Raw genomic sequence first — 17,992 nt, 5'->3', positions numbered from 1 at the left:
ATATGATAAGAAGCAAACCAAAATAATTAACCCTATTTTCTTTCTACATCAAAAATAAATATAAATCCAAAGAAAACACATAAAAATCTGAGTGTAAAGTGCATGGAGTCAGGGTGGATTTGATTTAAATCAAGTCGATTTAAATCCCAATTTAAATCATAATTTTTAAAGAGCAATTGTCATCTCTGTCCCGCAGTGGCTCCTCCTCTGACCCGCTGTTGACTCACCAACAGGCCCATTCACTTTAATGGCACGGCTGGTGATGTGGCAGTGACACAAGGAGAGGGATGTGGCGGGCAACAGGTGAGTGGATTGTTTTATGATTTATCTCATGGTTACTGTGAAACTGTGAGAATGCATCAATGCAATGCATGTTATCTCAGCTTGCAGAGCTTGGATTCATTGAATGAGTTTACCAAAAATATAAATATTTCAGAATATACAGTCTCATGCTACATAACTAAGCTCCATATCATGCTAAATAAACTAAATTATTAATGTAACTTAAATAGAAAATATATTTAGGTTTTTATTCCAAAGGGGTTGACCTCTGCAGTGGGGCAGAGGTCGACCCCAAGGCGCCTAGTTTGTGAGGTGCCACAGGGGTTGGTCCTCTCGCCCCTCCTGTTCAACATTTATGTGAAGCCGCTGGGCAAGATCATCCATGGCTTCGGGGTGGATTTCCATCAGTACGCTGATGATACTCAGCTGTACATTTCCATCCCGGGCCACCCCAATGATGCCCTTGAAATGATGACCCGGTGCCTGGAAGCCGTACGGATCTGGATGGGGAGGAACAAGCTCAGACTCAACCCATCCAAGACCGAGTGGCTGTGGTTTCCGACATCCCAATATAGTCAGTTGACTCCATCACTGACTATTGGGGGTGAGACCTTGACCCCTCAGAGAGGGCTCACAACTTGGGTGTCCTCCTGGACTCGCAGCTGTCCTTAGAAGACCACCTGACGGCTGTGGCCAGGGGGGCTTTTTATCAGGTTCACCTGATTTAACAGTTACGTCCCTTTCTGGACCGGGACTCCTTACGCACAGTCACTCATGCCCTCGTCACTTCCCGTCTGGACTATTGTAACGCTCTCTACATGGGGCTCCCCTTGAAGAGCATCTAGAGGCTCCAACTGCTCCAGAATGCGGCCGCGCGGGTAATTACGGGAGCGACTCGACGCTCCCATGTAACACCGCTCCTGTGCGAGCTGCACTGGCTCCTGGTGGTTTTCCGGGTGTGATTCAAGGTGCTGGTTGCTACCTTTAAAGCGCTCCATGGCTTGGGACCTGGGTATCTACGAGACCGCCTTCTGCCACCGATAGCCTCCCATCGACTGGTACGCTCCCACAGAGAGAGGCTCCTCCAGGTGCCATCGGCTAGGCAATGTCAGCTGACGACCCCCAGGGGGAGAACATTCTCTGTGGGGCCCCCTACCCTCTGGAATGAGCTGCCCCCCGGAGCAGCTCATTCGTAGGATTCCCAACCTTTGTACCTTTCATCGCGCCCTAAAAACATTATTATTCCAACAAGCAGGGCTGGCCTAACTATTTTAATGGGTTGTTTTATTAGAGTTTTTGGCCAGTTTATTTAATTGTTTTAATTGCTTTTAATTTTTATATTGTTATGGTTTTATTTCTGGCTGTACACCTCCCTTCAGGAGAACGGCGGTATAGAAATTCAATAAAATAAAATAAATAAAATAAATAAAATCAAAAAAATCTGATTTAAATTTTTTAAAAATCGATTTGGGAGGGGAGGAACCCATTGATTTTCATCCACCCTACTTAGAGTGAATGAAAGATGCATATAAACCAGAATGGAGAAAGGGAAAGGGAAAACAAAAGGGGGGAGGATGAGGCAGCGAGAAAACCTGATTAAATCTTACAAAAAAAGTCTTAAAGCAGCCCTCCCAAGCAACTGCTAACGTGTAAGGCCCTCTCAGTGGTCCTTTCCATCACTTGCCCAGTCTTTAGTTTTCAAATGCTTTTTGTACTTTGCCCCCTGAAATTCACAAGTAATTAAAAAGGATTCCTTCAAAGGTAAAATTGGAGAGTGAGGGAAAGGAACGAGGGAGAGGTCTTCCTAGGGGACACTTATATTACATTGGAATGTGTACTTGCACTCATAAAACAAAGGTAGTTTCTAAAGTACAGATGCTTTTTGGGAAAAAAAGGCAAAGTTGCACAACTGTTGACAAAAGTGAAAAAAGAAGTATCCTTTGCCATTTTCAATATTATTTCAGTTAAAAATTAAGGATAATACTATAGCAAGCCTTCTGTTCATTCCTGTGATGTTAGAACTTTTATTCCTATATAATACATCATCCAATCTAACAACCAGGTTTGAACCACTGCAACAAAAATACATACACACAATTTTTTTTAAAAAAAATCAAAACAAAACAATGCATTTATTTAGGTGAAATTACAGTCCTTGTTTGACTACCTAAAAATGGAAAAGGCAGGAAAATCAAGTCATAGCAACCGTAATCAACTTCCGTCTATGGGAACCAGAACCTCTGTTCATTCTCAAATAGCACTGATAGTGATGATGACAATGACGATGATTTCCATCCTAAAATTATGGAAAAAATCAGGTTGGAATAGTTATAATAATTTACTAACAAACAGCAATAAGTATAGACCATACCCACTATTCTCTCCAGAGTTTATGGAAATATGGTAGTTCTTCCTTCATAAAAATGATCTCATATAGCACATGACATTTATTAGTTAACTCCAACAGGACAAAAACTTCTGCTTGTTCCATAGGATTTACCCATTTTCTATTTCTACTAGCAGCCCCCAGCTTCTCTTTTCTTAGAAAATATATCAATTTTGAGAACCCAAAGGAACTAGCAAGATAAATCACCTCCTTTTTTCCTGTCTCAGGGAAGTTCAGAAAATTCCTATCCTCACATAACATGGTTACTTTCTCAACTATTACTTCTGAAAAGGTTCATTCTGCAATAATGGAAATTCCCACAATATACAATTGTCATCTCTGCAGGAGTTTAAATAAACTCAATCACTGTTCTCAGCATACTTTATTATGGTCACTGACAAAAAGAAAAAATTAACTACACAAATTAACTACACTGTACTAAAACTAAATCATCATAACATTTATATTATTATTTTTTAAAAAAAGGATTTTGCAAATAATAAACCAAAACATTTAGGAAAACAAAATCACACCAGTTGATTCGATTTACAGTAATTAGAATGAATATGGGTGACCTAGTCACCTGACTAGATGATAAGTTTATTTTTATTGATTGACTTGATTTGTGAAGGCCGTCAAGCTCCATTCTAGGTGGCTTATGATAAAGCCAATGGTTACCTGAACTCAAAACAAAACTCTCCATGCAAGAAAGACTGAACAGGGGCTCCACAGACACCCTAATCCCAACCCTTGGAACAGAGCCAGATGTTAAGCCTCTTCTGGAACCCTAGGAGAATGGGAGACATATGTATCTCCAGGGGATGCTGTTGCAGAAAATAGAGACTGCAATAGAGAAGGCATGCTTCCTCAGTCCCATAAAATGGTAACATTCAACTGATGGGTCCTGGAGCATGCATACTTTGCCTGAATACAATTGATAGCAGGAGCAACTGGCAATGTGCTGCACCATAGTTACTCATTCTAACTGGGCATCTTTGTATTAAGGGCAATACAACAAAATATGAGTAGGTTTCAATAACTCCTTCACATTTTGTTTGAATGAAATCAAAATCTTTCCCTTCAAGCAGTTATGACAGAGTTAGAGCTCTTTTGAATTTGGGAACCATAATTTGGTTTAAACATCTTGCTGGATTGAAAAAAGGAAGAGCCACTATGCAGGTAGGGTAGCTAATTGGCTTTCCAGAACCATGGCACACTAATTAAGGGCTACCATGCACCTCACCTCCCATTATCAGAAGGACATCAGGTGGAAAATATCCTACTCCCAAATTAAACAAAATCATAAATTAAAATCAGAGGAATCAAGTCCATGGGCAAAAATAGTATCTTGAGCCAATATGAGAAAATGCATATCCAAATGAGAAGGGGCATTAGTCTTACCTGATAAGCCCTTTCTCATGGTGATCAACAGGAGAGTCCAGGATGGGTTGCTCTAGTCTCGGAGCTCTACAGACTGAGTTGAATTTCTGAGCACACGCTTCCCTGGTAACGTTCCCCAGTTGAAAATGAAGACTAAGTGAATCTTGTAGTCCGTCTCCAGTCCAAACGAATCTCCTCACGGAATCTGGACCAGACAGTCCACCAGGTGGAACTGGACTCTCCCTTCAATCACCATGAGAGAGGGCATATCAAATAAGACCAACGCCCCTTCTCCATAGTATCGACAGGAAAGTCCAGGATGGGTCATACCAAAGCTTGGCTGACCCACGGTGGGAGCTGCTCTGACCCTGAGTCCCCACCTCCTCATGCACATGCTACAGGACACGCTGGCCGAAGGCCACCTCAGCAGAAGCATAAGTGTCTAGTCTATAGTGGTGGATGAACGGCGAAGGGGACGTCCATGTCGCCGCCCGACTAATTTCTTCTACAGAAGCCTGGGTTGCCCAAGCCGCCATTGTGGCCACACTTCTAATGTAATGCACCATAATCCCTCAAGAGAGCTTGAAGCTCATAGGCTCAGGCAATACAAGCCCGTAGCCAATGATCTACCGTGGAAGGTGTCACCCTGTGGCCCAGAGTTGACGGCTGAAAGGAAACGAACAGGGACTCAGTCTTCCTGATGGAAACGGTCCTTGAGATGTAAATGCCAGAGTATGCCATGTCTGCTCCAAGCCGAAGCCTTGGACAGAAATCAGGCAAGATCAACTCCTGTGCTTGGTGAAACAAGGAACAACCTTTGGAAGAAAGACAGGGTTTCTTCAACAGCAGAACCACCTAACTTGAGCCAATATGAGAAAACGCATATCCAAATGAGAATTTTAATTTTAATCACACTGGCCTTGTGCGCACACACACACACACACACACACACATAAAAAAAAAACAAAAAAAAAACATAAGGAATACATAACAGAACTTCCCAAAAAGGTGAAGGACCTATATGGTTCCATTGGGAGACTATACAAAAAATAGTTTCTGGATTCTAGCCAAAAGTATATTTAGTGTAAAATTATGACTAATGCATTTTAGAATAATATAAAGATTGCAGGACTGTTAAAACTAAATACCTGAATGCGTTTATAATCTTAAGTATGATTTAGTCCTATTAATAGTTATCTCATTATATATTTCAGCATTCTTTTTTCAGTTCACCATCAAAGCTAATTATATAGGTTAGATATCAAGATGTTTTGATTGCTTCCTTTATGGATAAAGTTCAATACTATTAAAACTAAAAAAACAAAGAAATTTCCTTTTAAGAAGCAGCATTTCCAACCCTAAGAAACTAATAAGAATTCAATGTTGTTGTATCTACAAATCTCCTGCAATAGTACTAAACCAAAGCAGTAAAAAAAAAAATCATAGTTAGCTTGAAGGAGAAATATTATTTTAGCCAGTTATTTGTGCAACTCAATCTTGCGGCTAAAATTATTTTTAACACTTCAACCACACACTAAAAAATATGTAAAACTGTTTGGAACTATATGGAAGACAGGTTTGTAGAGTGACCACCACATCTACAATACTTTAGAAGGATATTGTGTAATTTAGACGGAAAGATGTGTAAATGTTGGAACAGTTATCACAAACTGGCCCTAAAGTCTTCTGGTTTTCAAAATCCACATAACAAATACACCACTTAAGCCTGTGTTTACTAAGAATGAGCAGTTTTCCCTATCTTATTAAAACTATTTAGGAATAATGCTAAACTATAGCTGTATAATATTACGTCTTGCATATTTGCTCATTACAAAAGTCAAAAAGTTATATTGTGCTGATGTCTGGAACAGGCTACAGTGTCATAATCTGAACAAAATAAATAATTCAGGCTTTATATTAATGAAAAGAGCTGGTCACCTATTTTTCTGCCACTTATCCATAAACTCTTGAGAAGACCCCTGCTAAATCAAGCCAAGAGGCCATCTAATCCAGCACTTTTGTCTTCCAGCAGCCACACAGGGGCATTCAGGAAGCTCCCTGACAGTTGGTATTTAAAATTTACAGCTTACTAGAGGACCATTTACCTACCAATGAATTTGTCCAATCCCCTTTTAAAGTAAACACTCTTGAGATGAGCTCAGTTTCAGGTGATTAGATGGACACATCCATTTAGTTTCTTCCAAACAGAGATAGTGCTTGACTTTTCACTAGTTAACTACCATACAGAGTTACAACAATCTTGGAAAAAGTGCACTACGGACTGTAAAGCTCTTGTGGCCATTATCAAATGTTACACACATGTGCACATGCACATCCCCACAATTACATGATTGCATTTTGGGCATCAGCTTATATATTTATGACTGTTTGCAGTATCCTATGGTCACTTGACTATGATTTGCAATGTTTTTCCCTGTTTCCCACTGATCTGGGAGAATGAATGCAGACTGATGGCTGTGTATTTTGTTTAATAATTGCATATTTTAGACCTACAATTACATGATATACTTAATGACCACTATAAAAGCTGTCATAAAAATTGGGTCCAGCCATGTAGGTGCCTCGATTTATAACCATCACAACTTACACCAAAATTCTGATCCCAATTGCAGTCAAAAATTAAGGACTATCTGTAGACCGAAGCATCACTTCTTTCAAGATTTTGTTTTTATTTGTTTGCTTTCTGGTCTAGACTATATTCCCTGGAAAATACCAGTACTCTCACATCCATAATAACTATTTTAAAATCCTGTTAAGCTTCTCAGCACAGACAAAATTGGCTAAAAGCTACCTCTTAGTGAGACTATCCATTTTAAAATTACTTAACCTGAAAGTCAATATCATATTGGATGCAGCAATGAGACTGAGGGGCTCATTCTGGCTGCATAAGAAGTCTTAAGAACAAATACATATAAAGCCAGGATTGAGAAGAGAGCAACAGACAGCAAATGCTGTTTCTGCAAAAAAGCTGAATAAAACGGTGGACCACCTAGTTAGCTGCTACAAGAGGACTGCACAAACTGATTACAAAGATTGGCATGACAAAGTAGCAACAACGGAACACTGGAATTTCTGCAAGAAATACCATTTGTCTGTAAGTAAAAACTGGTGGGACCGCAAAACAGACAAAGTCATAGCAAATGAAGAAGCTAAAGTGCTCTGGACCTTTGAATTCAAACAGACAAGCATCTGCCACATAACATTCAGACTTAACAATTGTTGATAAGAAAGACAAAAATGTCTGGATAGTGAATATGGCAGTACCTGGAGACAGAATAGAAAAGTTCTGCAAACAGAAGTAGAACCTTGGCAAAAGACAGCAAAAACAATACCAATAGTAATAGACAGGGCAGATGCAATCCCCAAACATCTGAAGCACCACTATGGGCATTGGGCATTGGCAAAATCCGCATCAGTTAACTGCAAGAGACAGCTTTAGTTAGAACAGCTTACATTCTACCACTATACCTCTAATACCATCAAACATCTACCTATCCCAAGTCCTGGAGAAGATCTTGATAGATGGGAAAAAACAACTAATCCAGTCTAAACACTAGCTGATTGATGCGACAAAGCATAATAAAAACCTATATGCAGCATTGCTCTCAAAGACTATTGCATAGCTCACAACAATCAAAGAAATTATATTAAGATCAATAGCAGATAAAAAAGGGAAATGTGACAGACTAGATCAAATTCAAGGCCTGAGGGCCAGCTCTGGCCCACAGGGCTGGCCTGGAAATAGCAAAGGACAGGTCCACAGTGCCTCTGCTACCGAAAATGGGGCAGAGGGGATGCATGCGCCTTCCCCACACCCCGTTTTGGCTGCCAGAGTGCTGCAGGAGACCGTCCTTGACTCAGGTTATAAACGGGAGGAAAGATAAATTATTTTACCTTTCAGGCTTTGCAGGATTCTGCTATTATAGCCTATGTCAATAGTTTATCGTTCTAGTCTTCCTATGGAGTCAGTTTCTTGATCTGGTCTCTCTCTCATAGGGTGATCAAGTAGATCAAGTATGTTATGTATTAAAAAAACAAAATCACAAAAACGCACACCTCTCTATTTTTATAATGTATAAAACTATGTCCACGGAGATGTGGTCCCATGTCACGCCCATGACCATGCCCCCAAGACACACCCCCTGGCCCTCCAAGGTCAAATGCAACTCTGATGCGGCCCTCAATGAAATCAAGTTTGACGCCCCTGGACTAGATGGAATAAAGCAAGTCTCACTCACTCTTGCAGAGTGGAGCTATCCATATCTCAGAGAAACCTTATTCCAGAGGACAGAGTGCCAACCCTTGCAAAATTTAATTGGCCAGGCAGTATTACAGAGACAGGCAGTGACGACCAAGTACTGTGAATGGAAACTAGAAGCAAACTAAGACTCAGTGCATCTCACAAACAAAGGTGTTATATGGGCATACTGAGGCAGGGTGGATTTGATTTAAATCGAGTTGATTTAAATCACAATTTAAATCATGATTTAAATCACTAGTAAAAAGGCTTAATTTTTAAAGAGCAACTGTCATCTCTGCTACTCCTTTGACCCACTGTTGACTCACCGATAGTCCCAGTGTTGCAGAATATACAGCCTCATACTACATAACTAAGTTCCATTTCATGCTGAATAAAATAAATTATTTATGTATCTTAAATAGAAAACTATCTTACGATAGATTTTTACCCCAAAAGTTTTTTATTAAAATAAATTCGATAAAAATCAAAAAAATCTGATTCAAATAAAAAAAATCTGATTTTTTTGATTTTTTTAAAAAAAATCATTGATTTTTATCCACCCTGTACTGAGATATGGCCACCATCCTCCCCCCAGCCCCAACCAACACTTAGTGGAACTGGCTTTGGACAAAGGAAGAAAACTACTGAAAAAAGAATGACCCCATTTCCAGCATGCAGAGTCAGCTCAAAAGTATATGTGGTCAATGACATTGAAATCAAGGAGCACAAGGATGGATGCACCCCCTTGATCTTGGCTCACTAAAGGTCATCAACAAGCACAACAAAAGCTGTCTAAGCATTAAGTCCTGGCTTGAAACATGAATGAAATCTAGATCTAGATAATCTATTTCCTCCAGGGTTCTCAACTGCACCCTGATAAGTGATGGGATTTTGTTCTGATCTGAGTCTGGGGGATCAAAATCCCAGTGGAACAAAGGAAGCACCCCAGACATTGGAGCCTGGAGATTGATCGAAGTTCTGGTGTAGGTCTGGTTGTTATACAAGTTAATAAGGTGATTTTTAAATGTTTTGAGCCATATTCTTTTTAATGGAACAATATAGTTGGTTTCTGATTTCTGTTTTCCACAGCAGGTTCCTTGGGTGCATGAGTAGCTATATAAATTAAATAGATCTTACTGATTTCTCTAACTGCAGGTCATGAAAGTTTAGAAAGCCCTCATATACAATATTTTTCCAAATTTCAAATTGGCATTTGTTATTTTGCCTCCTCTTTCTTAAGTAGTTTCCAGTTCATGAGAATACTTGCCTGTGTTATGACTGCTGACTTGGCCTTCTGTTATATCTGAAATCATTCTAGAGAATTCCCCGACCTCTAGAAAGAGGTTTCTAGTACAAGTCTTTACTAAGTCTGAGGAAATTAGTGAAGAAGTGAAAGCAAAGACACTGCTGGACACAACCTATTGTATTCTACCTGTTAATTAAATAAGAATCTGAACAGGAACAAACTCTGTATACCTTTTAATCCATTTCAACTCTTCCATTACTTCCTTAATTATTTAGAATAGAGGCATACAGATTGATTATACTGTATCTGATGTCTGTGGCTGTATAATTTATTTCTGTCACCCTTCAAAATGAATCAAGTGTAGGTGGCAAAGAGAACAAAATGTATTAATGTGCTTCAGCTGCCTGCTGGAACACTGACAGTCCTAATTCTAGGTCATTTCCTGCCTAACTTCCCATTAATCAGAAATAAACATGATTTTTCATTAAAATATTTCAAGTTTATCAACTGTAAAAACACTGGAAGTAAAATTATTAAGGCCACATGTAAGATTTTCATGCCTTATAACACTGGCACTGAAAAAGCATCTACCTATACTTAATAAACTATACTTTTTAAAATTTGTAATAGAAGTGCTAAAATTAGATACAAGGGCTGCATAAAATATTTGAAAGACTCATTCACAATATTTGGAAGCATCCATAACTCTTCTTAAGTTAAAGCAGCCATATCTCTGACAAAGTTTAGGCAACTGCTTTGGAAGGTATGCCCAGCTGTGTCTGCAATTATGTATAGGTATTATTTTTTTTGGCTGCGAAAAAAACAGCAGGAACACTAGGGCATTTTTTAAACAGTGGAACCTAGATTTTGTTTTACAATGGACTTTGTATGCAGTAGACCAAATTTCCACTGTAATTGATGCCATTTGCATAAATTATGTCATTTTCTATAGATTTATATCATTTGAGTAATAACCACATTATGCAAATAGCTAAATGGATTCAAGTAAGATCTCAATTGCATAATGATATCACAGCAATGACGCAAAATGATACCAGTGACACAATTTATGTAATATATGTACTTATGATAAATTGTATTTAATATACATCTGTAAATAACTGATGACCTCTTCTTCTCTATTGGGAATGCCCTATGATACAAAGAAACCTTTAGAAAACTGATTCATTTAACATGCAAGCTTAACTAGTATGGTACGATATCTACAATTTAGCCTGGAAAAAAACTATTATTGTGAAACAAAAATGCAAGAAACATGACTGCAGCACTGAAATAACAATGATGCTCAATAATAAATATACTACAAGTGTATATTTAAGGTTTAAAATCTTAATTTTTTTCTTTTATAGAACTTATAAATTGAATTAACAATTGACCTCAGTCAAAATAGAAAAAAAAGGTTCCAAATACATAATGAAGCACTATATAATAATGTATAAAAGACTAATTAATAAACACTAAACATCACAAGTAAATCACAGTAATTTAGAAAAAACTATGAAATTACTTATTTAACATGCATATAAAGTAATGGAACATCTTTCAGAAGTCAATGTAGTTACTACAAAATACCGTATTTTTCGCACTATAAGACGCACTTCCCCTCCCCCCCCCAAAAAATTGGGTGAAAATGTCTGTGTGCCTTATAGAGTGAATATTGCAATAGTGGAGGAAGGGGGTTGGTGCAGCGGCAGCATTTGCCGCTGGGGAACGCTGGAGCCTTCGCTGCCGAGCAGCTGATTGGCATTTGGATTGGCCTCCCAGAATACTGCTGATCAGCTGTTCTAGGCAGCGGAGATCGCTGCCTATTTACCGCTGCCATTTGCCACCACCAATCGGCAGCAGCAAATGGGCAGCGGTGAACAGGCAGCAGCAATTGGCGGTGGTACTCCGGGAGGCAAATCCAATCACCAATCAGCTGCTTAGCAGCGAAGGCTTCAGTGTTTCCTGGTGGCGGAGGCCACCTGCTGGGGCTGCGATAATGTGATGAAGCTGACCTGGCTGTTTGCTGTTTGCTGCAAGGATGCTAGCCAGATGAATACAGGATAGAGACTGGGAGGCAGAGGTAGAATTTTTTCTTGTTTTCCTCCTCTAAAGATGTGCGTCTTATAGTCTGGAGAGTCTTATAGTGCGAAAAATATGGTACATAATAGGAGCATTTTATAGTTATTAGTGAAGCCTAAATCCTAATACATGCACCAATACAGTTGACCTAAACAATATGGAGTAACAAATCTGGCATGCTAAATTTACAGTTGTGCCTCCTCCTAAGCCAGGGGTATCAAACTGGCGGCCCACGGGCCGAATGCATCATGATGCCACGCCCATCCTAGCTATGATGGGAAAAAGTCACGAAATGTCATGTGACGGCAACGTGACACGGTGAGTTTGACACCCGTGTCCTAAGCATTCTGAGTTCCAAATGTATCCTTAAACATTCAGTTAAAATAGCTAAGTCTGATTTGTCATTTGTAAATGGTGCAGCTAGTGAAATTAATAAAACTATTTAGTATAATATATAACTTGAGTTCCTGTCATACTAAACAATTTTATTTAATTTCAATCTAAGGATGCATCGTGCCAAATGGTTAGAGGAAATGACAAAAAAAAATTCCTAAACCTACATTATATCCTCACTTACCATACTTGCTTCTGGAGCAGAGAATCTGTGGTGAATTCACTTTCTACAATAAAACTATCGATAAACATTCATCACTAACAAGCAGGTGATGTATGAAAATGTTGGTGGGTAAGCCATGTAAAAGATGCCAAAGAACAATGCTGAAGCCATATAAGACTTTAGGGAACATCAACTAGGAACACCAAAAGGATAGGCTAAAGCCTATTCCCTGATCCTGATTATTATCCAGTTATTAAGCATCCAGTCAGGACAAACCTATCTGTTGCACCATTTGTCTTCTGAATATGGTACATAGACCAACACATACTGATACATATCAGTGTTAAAACAAATATGCACAAGTTATTTCACCAAGAATAAAAGTCAACACAAACTTTACTGATAGATTCCCTAAAGAGCATTAAAGCTGCTTTCAAATAAACAGAAGTAAACAGGCATCCTGTGCAAGGTATTAAGTGTGTGAAAGACATACTTGGCCATGCACTTTATGTGCATTTGTCTGTCCCATCAGTCCTTGATCTTGCCATGTTCAGCTAGATGGTTTGAAAAAGGTTTAGTAACTTCTTATGCACTCTCACTGCGATGAACAGGTATACCTGAAAATTTAACCCACAACATGGCAAGATCAGGAAGTAAGGAAGAAGCCAGCATCTTGAGCCTTGGTGCACAGCAGACTAAAGTACTGTTAAGTAGCACCAGCTGCCTGCAATTACTGCAAGTTCAAATCTCACCAGGCTCAAGGTTGACTCAGCCTTCCATCCTTTTGAGGTAGGTAAAATGAGGACCTGGATTGTGGGGGCAATAAGCTGACTTTGTATAAAAAAGAACACCGCTTGGTGGGGGGGAGGAGAAAGCCCTACTAAGCAGGTATATACAAAAGTATGAAGGCTATTGCTTAACGCATTGTAAGCCGCCCTGAGTCTCCGGAGAAGGGCGGCATATAAATCGAACCAATAAATCAATAAATCAATCTGCAATCATTTGTCCTTCACACACATTTAAATATCCTGTTTAGGCAGAATGTCTGGCCACAGCTAGAAACATATTTAATGCTATACTACTTAAGGTTTTGTTTATTCCACCTCTACTGCTTTTACAAATAACTCAAAGTTGCAAAAATATCTAATATTCCTTTCTCTATCCCCCCCCCCCCCGCCAAACAACAACTGTGTGGGGCGAGTTTGGCTGAGAGTGACTATCCAAAGTCACCCACCTGAATTTCATGCCTAAGGCAGGACTAAACACACAATCTCCCAGTTTCTAGCCTGACTTGCAATAGGGGCTGTTTCCAAAGCAATATATCTAGTGACTGAAACACAACTATCTCATATCTAAAGCAGTAGCACTATCTCTTTAAAAATATATTCACAAATGAATTTAACAATATATAGTATATTGTTTTTAGTATATACCAAATAAAGTATATACGATAGTTGCGAATGCATCAAATCTCCACCTCTAACAGGTATACTTGACATGCTGCATTATATTTATACAAGAGCTAATTAAGACAAATGCAGATTGGTGGGCCCCAAGATAGCACTCTCAGTGATTGTGGGAATGGCCATTATGTTTTAAAAAGGAGTCAGAGATGATTCTAGTAATTACAGACCAATAGATATGCTGAGTATTATAGAGTATGCAAGCTTTTTGCCATTTACATTGGAAAATCCTGAATTGAGTAGAAAATGAATGCATCCTACACGAAAAACAAGCTGAATTTAGAGTAGGGTGATCTCCATAGATCAAATAATCGTTGTTCAACATGCAGCTAAAAAGTACTCTGCAGGGTCAAAATCTCCATATACATGCTTCTGAATTCGCGATCATTCTGAATATTCACTACCTGAATAAGGTAGTGAGCTGATGCCCAATATTCATTTATTTCAGGTAACAGCATTAACATAGCTTTTACATGATACATAATTAGGTTCCTATCCTAACTACACAGTGTTCAAAATAATATAAACTAACAGCATTACAGCTTCCTGAATGGTCCCAAAACCCAACCTTAGAGCTGGAGGATGGGCTGGAAAAGATGTAACCAACTGCATAATTAACAATAGCCATTTATTGTTTGAAGAATATTAATTTCTTAACAAATTAATATACATTTCATGATAATTTTCAATGAAGTTGGAAACAGCCATGTTTCCACATTTCTTCCTCTACCTTTTTATTCTCATGTTAGCAAGTTAAAATGGCAATAAGGCAGCAAATTAAGGATAAAAACATGTAAACTTTTCAAAGAGAAGAATAACAGATTTCTCCATGTCAAAAAGTCCTCCAGCAGATTCTGAGAACACTCCCAAAACCAAGATTTGATGTGTGTCCGCAGTATTACAGAGCAGATGTAGTAGTATCCCATATAAGGAACATATCTGTTCTTCTGGATTAAGACTGCTATGTGTAATTTATTATATTGTATCTTTTGTAAAGCTCTCCATATTAAGTTCCACACTATAACCACCTCTTTAAATATAATTCCCAAGCCACCTGGAGCACTTACACTTCTTCATTTCTGTCAGAACAGAACAATTCTATAGCACATAATTGGCATAATTTTCATGACTGCGTGAATTGAATCTGGATTAGGTTTTATATTGAATAGTGACTGATAACTGACTAAATAATTCTGATCTTGTTTATATGTATCCTATAATGATACAATACTTAACTAATTTTACACTATTGTTTATACAAATTTTAGGAAGTTTTAAAGAGAACATAAAAGGTAACACAAACTAGTACAGAATAAATAAAACAAAAAAAAAGAAAAAGTACAGAAAGATAAAAAGAATTAGAAATTTCCAATTTCCTTTGCAGCCAATATTAGTTATTTCTTCCTTTATAATTACAAAAAACTTGACTTTTTCTATTATATATTTTTATAACCATCAAAATCACAAGTTATAAATGCATTTTTCTCTTTCATGTAAAAAGTCTGTAAGAGTTTTCCAGTTAGTCATAAAAGTAGATATTGTCTTTTGTTTAATAAAAACAGTCAATTTAGCCATCTCTGCAACTTCCATCATCGTCAAGCATTCCTTATTGTGGGTAATATGGAACTTAATTTTACACTATTGTTGTAAAAGTTTATTTGGGTTTGGACTGTATTATTAAAGCATTGTATTGTATTGTATAATATAAATTCTATATATTTATATTAACCAGCATGAAGATTCTACCTTATTTCTATTTAATATTGCAGGATGTCTTGTATATAGTTTAGTGATACATTATTAATATGATTAAATTTGTACTATTCCATTTATTAATCAAAGTCTGGAAAAAGTTGAGAGATGTGGACTAAAAACAAAAATCCCAACTTTGGGTTTTTTTTTTAAAAAAAAGACGCACAGTCATACTTAATCTAAATTAAAAAGGGGTCAAAATTATCCTAATCTGTTAAACTCTTATACAACAAACCTGATTTACAACAAGAAATATGCAAGGGATTAAAACAGCAAGCAACTCTGCACATTAATAGTAGTCTACAGAAGTTTCTTTAGGTGGTTTTCCAGAGGTTCCTGAAATGTAGGTCATATTTATTATTGTCCATGTGAAGAGGAAGTTCCTTTGACACAATGCATTTTATGAAGCGACTTCAAGCAAGGGTATCTGTATTCCCCACCCTGACACAAAACAGCAGTTAACAAAAACTCAAGAGAGCAGGAGCCACAGCTACTCCATCTTAACTTCCAAAGGGCTGGGCAGGAGAAACACTCCCGGCTTTCAGTCTAGTTTATCCATCATCCTATCCCTCCATCTCCTTGGAGCGTTACTCTGGGGCCCATCGTCCCCGTCTTTGATTTCAATCCCCTTTCTACCCTTTCCACACTATGCACGGGAACCGTAGAGTGAGTTTTCCCGGACTGCAAACCCTCTAGGAATAAAGGGAGGTGGGCCCCTTACCTACTTGCCACCCCGCGGGGGTCTCCTCCCAATCCACCTGGTTCTCCCTCGCAATTCCCACCCACTCAAAAGCGCCTAGACCCCCGCCTCTTCTCTCCCACCCAGGGAATTTTCTGCAAAAATCCCCCCCCCATCCTTTCTTTTCAGATCCCCACCCGAAACCCCTCCCTTGTGGAGAAGGAGGGGAGAAAAATACTCTATACACCCTTTCCCTGCGCGCCCCCCTCCCCGCCAAGAACACGAGTTTTCTCCTCTCTCCCCCCCCTCTGGGTTTGGTTGGGTCTCTCACCCCCCCCCATCCTTTAGTTTTAGGCGCTTCGACCCTTTTGCCAATATGCCCATCCCACCTCCCAGTTCTTTCCCCCTCCGCCGAGCCGAAGGCAAAGGGCGGGGAAGCCGAGCTCGGGGGTCTCTTCCTACCCGGGCGCCTTAGCTAGGCCCGGTGGCGACGGGACGGGAGGCGGCCGGCGGAGGGTTTCGCTGGGCCGGAGTCGGAAAGCTCTTCCCGCAACTCCTCGGAGGCGGCAGCTGCTTCAAGTTTTATGGCGGCTCTTCCCTCCCTTCCTCCCTCCGTTCCTCGGCGGCTGCCCTCCTTCCTTCCTTCCTACCTGCCCGCCTGCCGGTCTGTCTCTCCGGGCTCCGGCCCAGCGGGGGGCGCGGATGGGCAGGAGGAAGAGGCGGCGGAAAGGAGAGGGGCGAGGGAGCGGGCTGCTGCCTTCGGCGGCGGGCTTCTCTCTTTGTCTCGGCGGCGGCTCGTGGCTCTCCCTTCGCCTTCCTGCCTTTCTTTGCCCAGCGGCGGGCCGCGCTCGCGGAGAGCTGCCGGCCTGGCCCCGCCGCCTTTGCGGGCTCCTCTTCCCCGCCCGTTCCCGGTCCGACGTGTCCAAGGCCCCGCGCTGCCGCTCGGCTCAGCTCAGCCTCGGCAACCCGGCGGCGGCGGCGGCAGCCAGAGCTCCCGCCCCTCCCCTTCGCATAGGAGGCAGGCAGCTCCCTCCTCCTCCTCCTCTCCGCCTGCCCCTTCCCTTCCCTTCCTGCCGCCGGGATCGCGCAGGGGAGAGGCGGAGATGGGAAGCCCACGAATCCGCCCACCCATCCCCCGCTCCTTCTCCCGAGGAGGAGGAGGAAGAAGATCTCTTGCCCCACCACCTTTCCAACCCAACCCCACCCCCCAGGTCCTGCTTTCCTCCATCCGGTCCGCCAGGAAATGCCATGGGGAGGAGTGAGAGGAAAAAAAAAAAACACAAACACACACGCACGCACACAAAATTATTGGAGGCGCGAAAATTGCCGAGTCTGATTTTGCTTCTTTTTTTCCCTCTCTCTCTTTCTCTCTCTCGTTTGCAGAACCGGAGAAGTTTGCGTGGGCTCTTCCTGCTGTTCTACTTGCCGCCCCCGACACACGCAGGGTGGGGTGGCGAGGCCAAGCGCGGCGCTGGACGCTTGACCCCGAGGCAGGACTCGCGCCTCCGCCGCGTCAGACGCCACCCCGCCTGTGTTGTGGCTCGTCGGCGGGAGGCGCCTTTCCCCTCAACACCCCCCCACGCCCAGGGTTCTGCAATCGGGGTTTTGCGGTCTCCTCTTAACTGCGTCCCTGCCGGTCTGTCGGCCTCATTCAATTTTCAAGGTGTGAAGAGATGAAGGTTTAGGGAGCTCAGATCAGATTCCAACCTGGGATTTACCAACCTAGCTCTTCCGTTTTGACGATGCATTACAAAATGCCCTCAAAGCCATATACTATTTTACTCTAAAGAAGCCCAAAGCCGCGCCTCCTGCAAGGCATAATTATGAATCCTGTTCTCCGCTCCTGCTTCCGCTGTCTCAAATGATGCTCCGTTCATTTGGAAAAGAGGCGGGGAGTTGTCT

At 40.7% G+C, this 17,992-nt stretch overlaps 1 protein-coding gene across 4 annotated transcripts in view; it reads right to left on the bottom strand.

Moving 5' to 3' along the window:
- Positions 1–17,062, bottom strand: part of NCK2 (NCK adaptor protein 2) — a 75,146-nt gene extending 58,084 nt beyond the window's left edge. For 2 of the 4 annotated variants that reach the window (XM_034419612.3, XM_034419603.3), the window contains exon 1: positions 16,741–17,062. The gene's annotated coding sequence lies outside the window, so the exon portion shown is untranslated. Of the gene's footprint in view, positions 1–16,552 lie in introns of all 4 variants that reach the window. The other 2 variants (XM_034419622.3, XM_087895371.1) reach the window with 2 other exon arrangements.
- Positions 17,063–17,992: the final 930 nt, after the last annotated feature.

The sequence above is a fragment of the Pantherophis guttatus genome, chromosome 5 (assembly GCF_059756535.1).
Source record: "Pantherophis guttatus breed Tessera chromosome 5, ASM5975653v1, whole genome shotgun sequence".
Taxonomy (NCBI): Eukaryota; Metazoa; Chordata; class Lepidosauria; order Squamata; family Colubridae; genus Pantherophis; species Pantherophis guttatus.
This window is presented reverse-complemented; position numbering and strand designations above follow the sequence as displayed.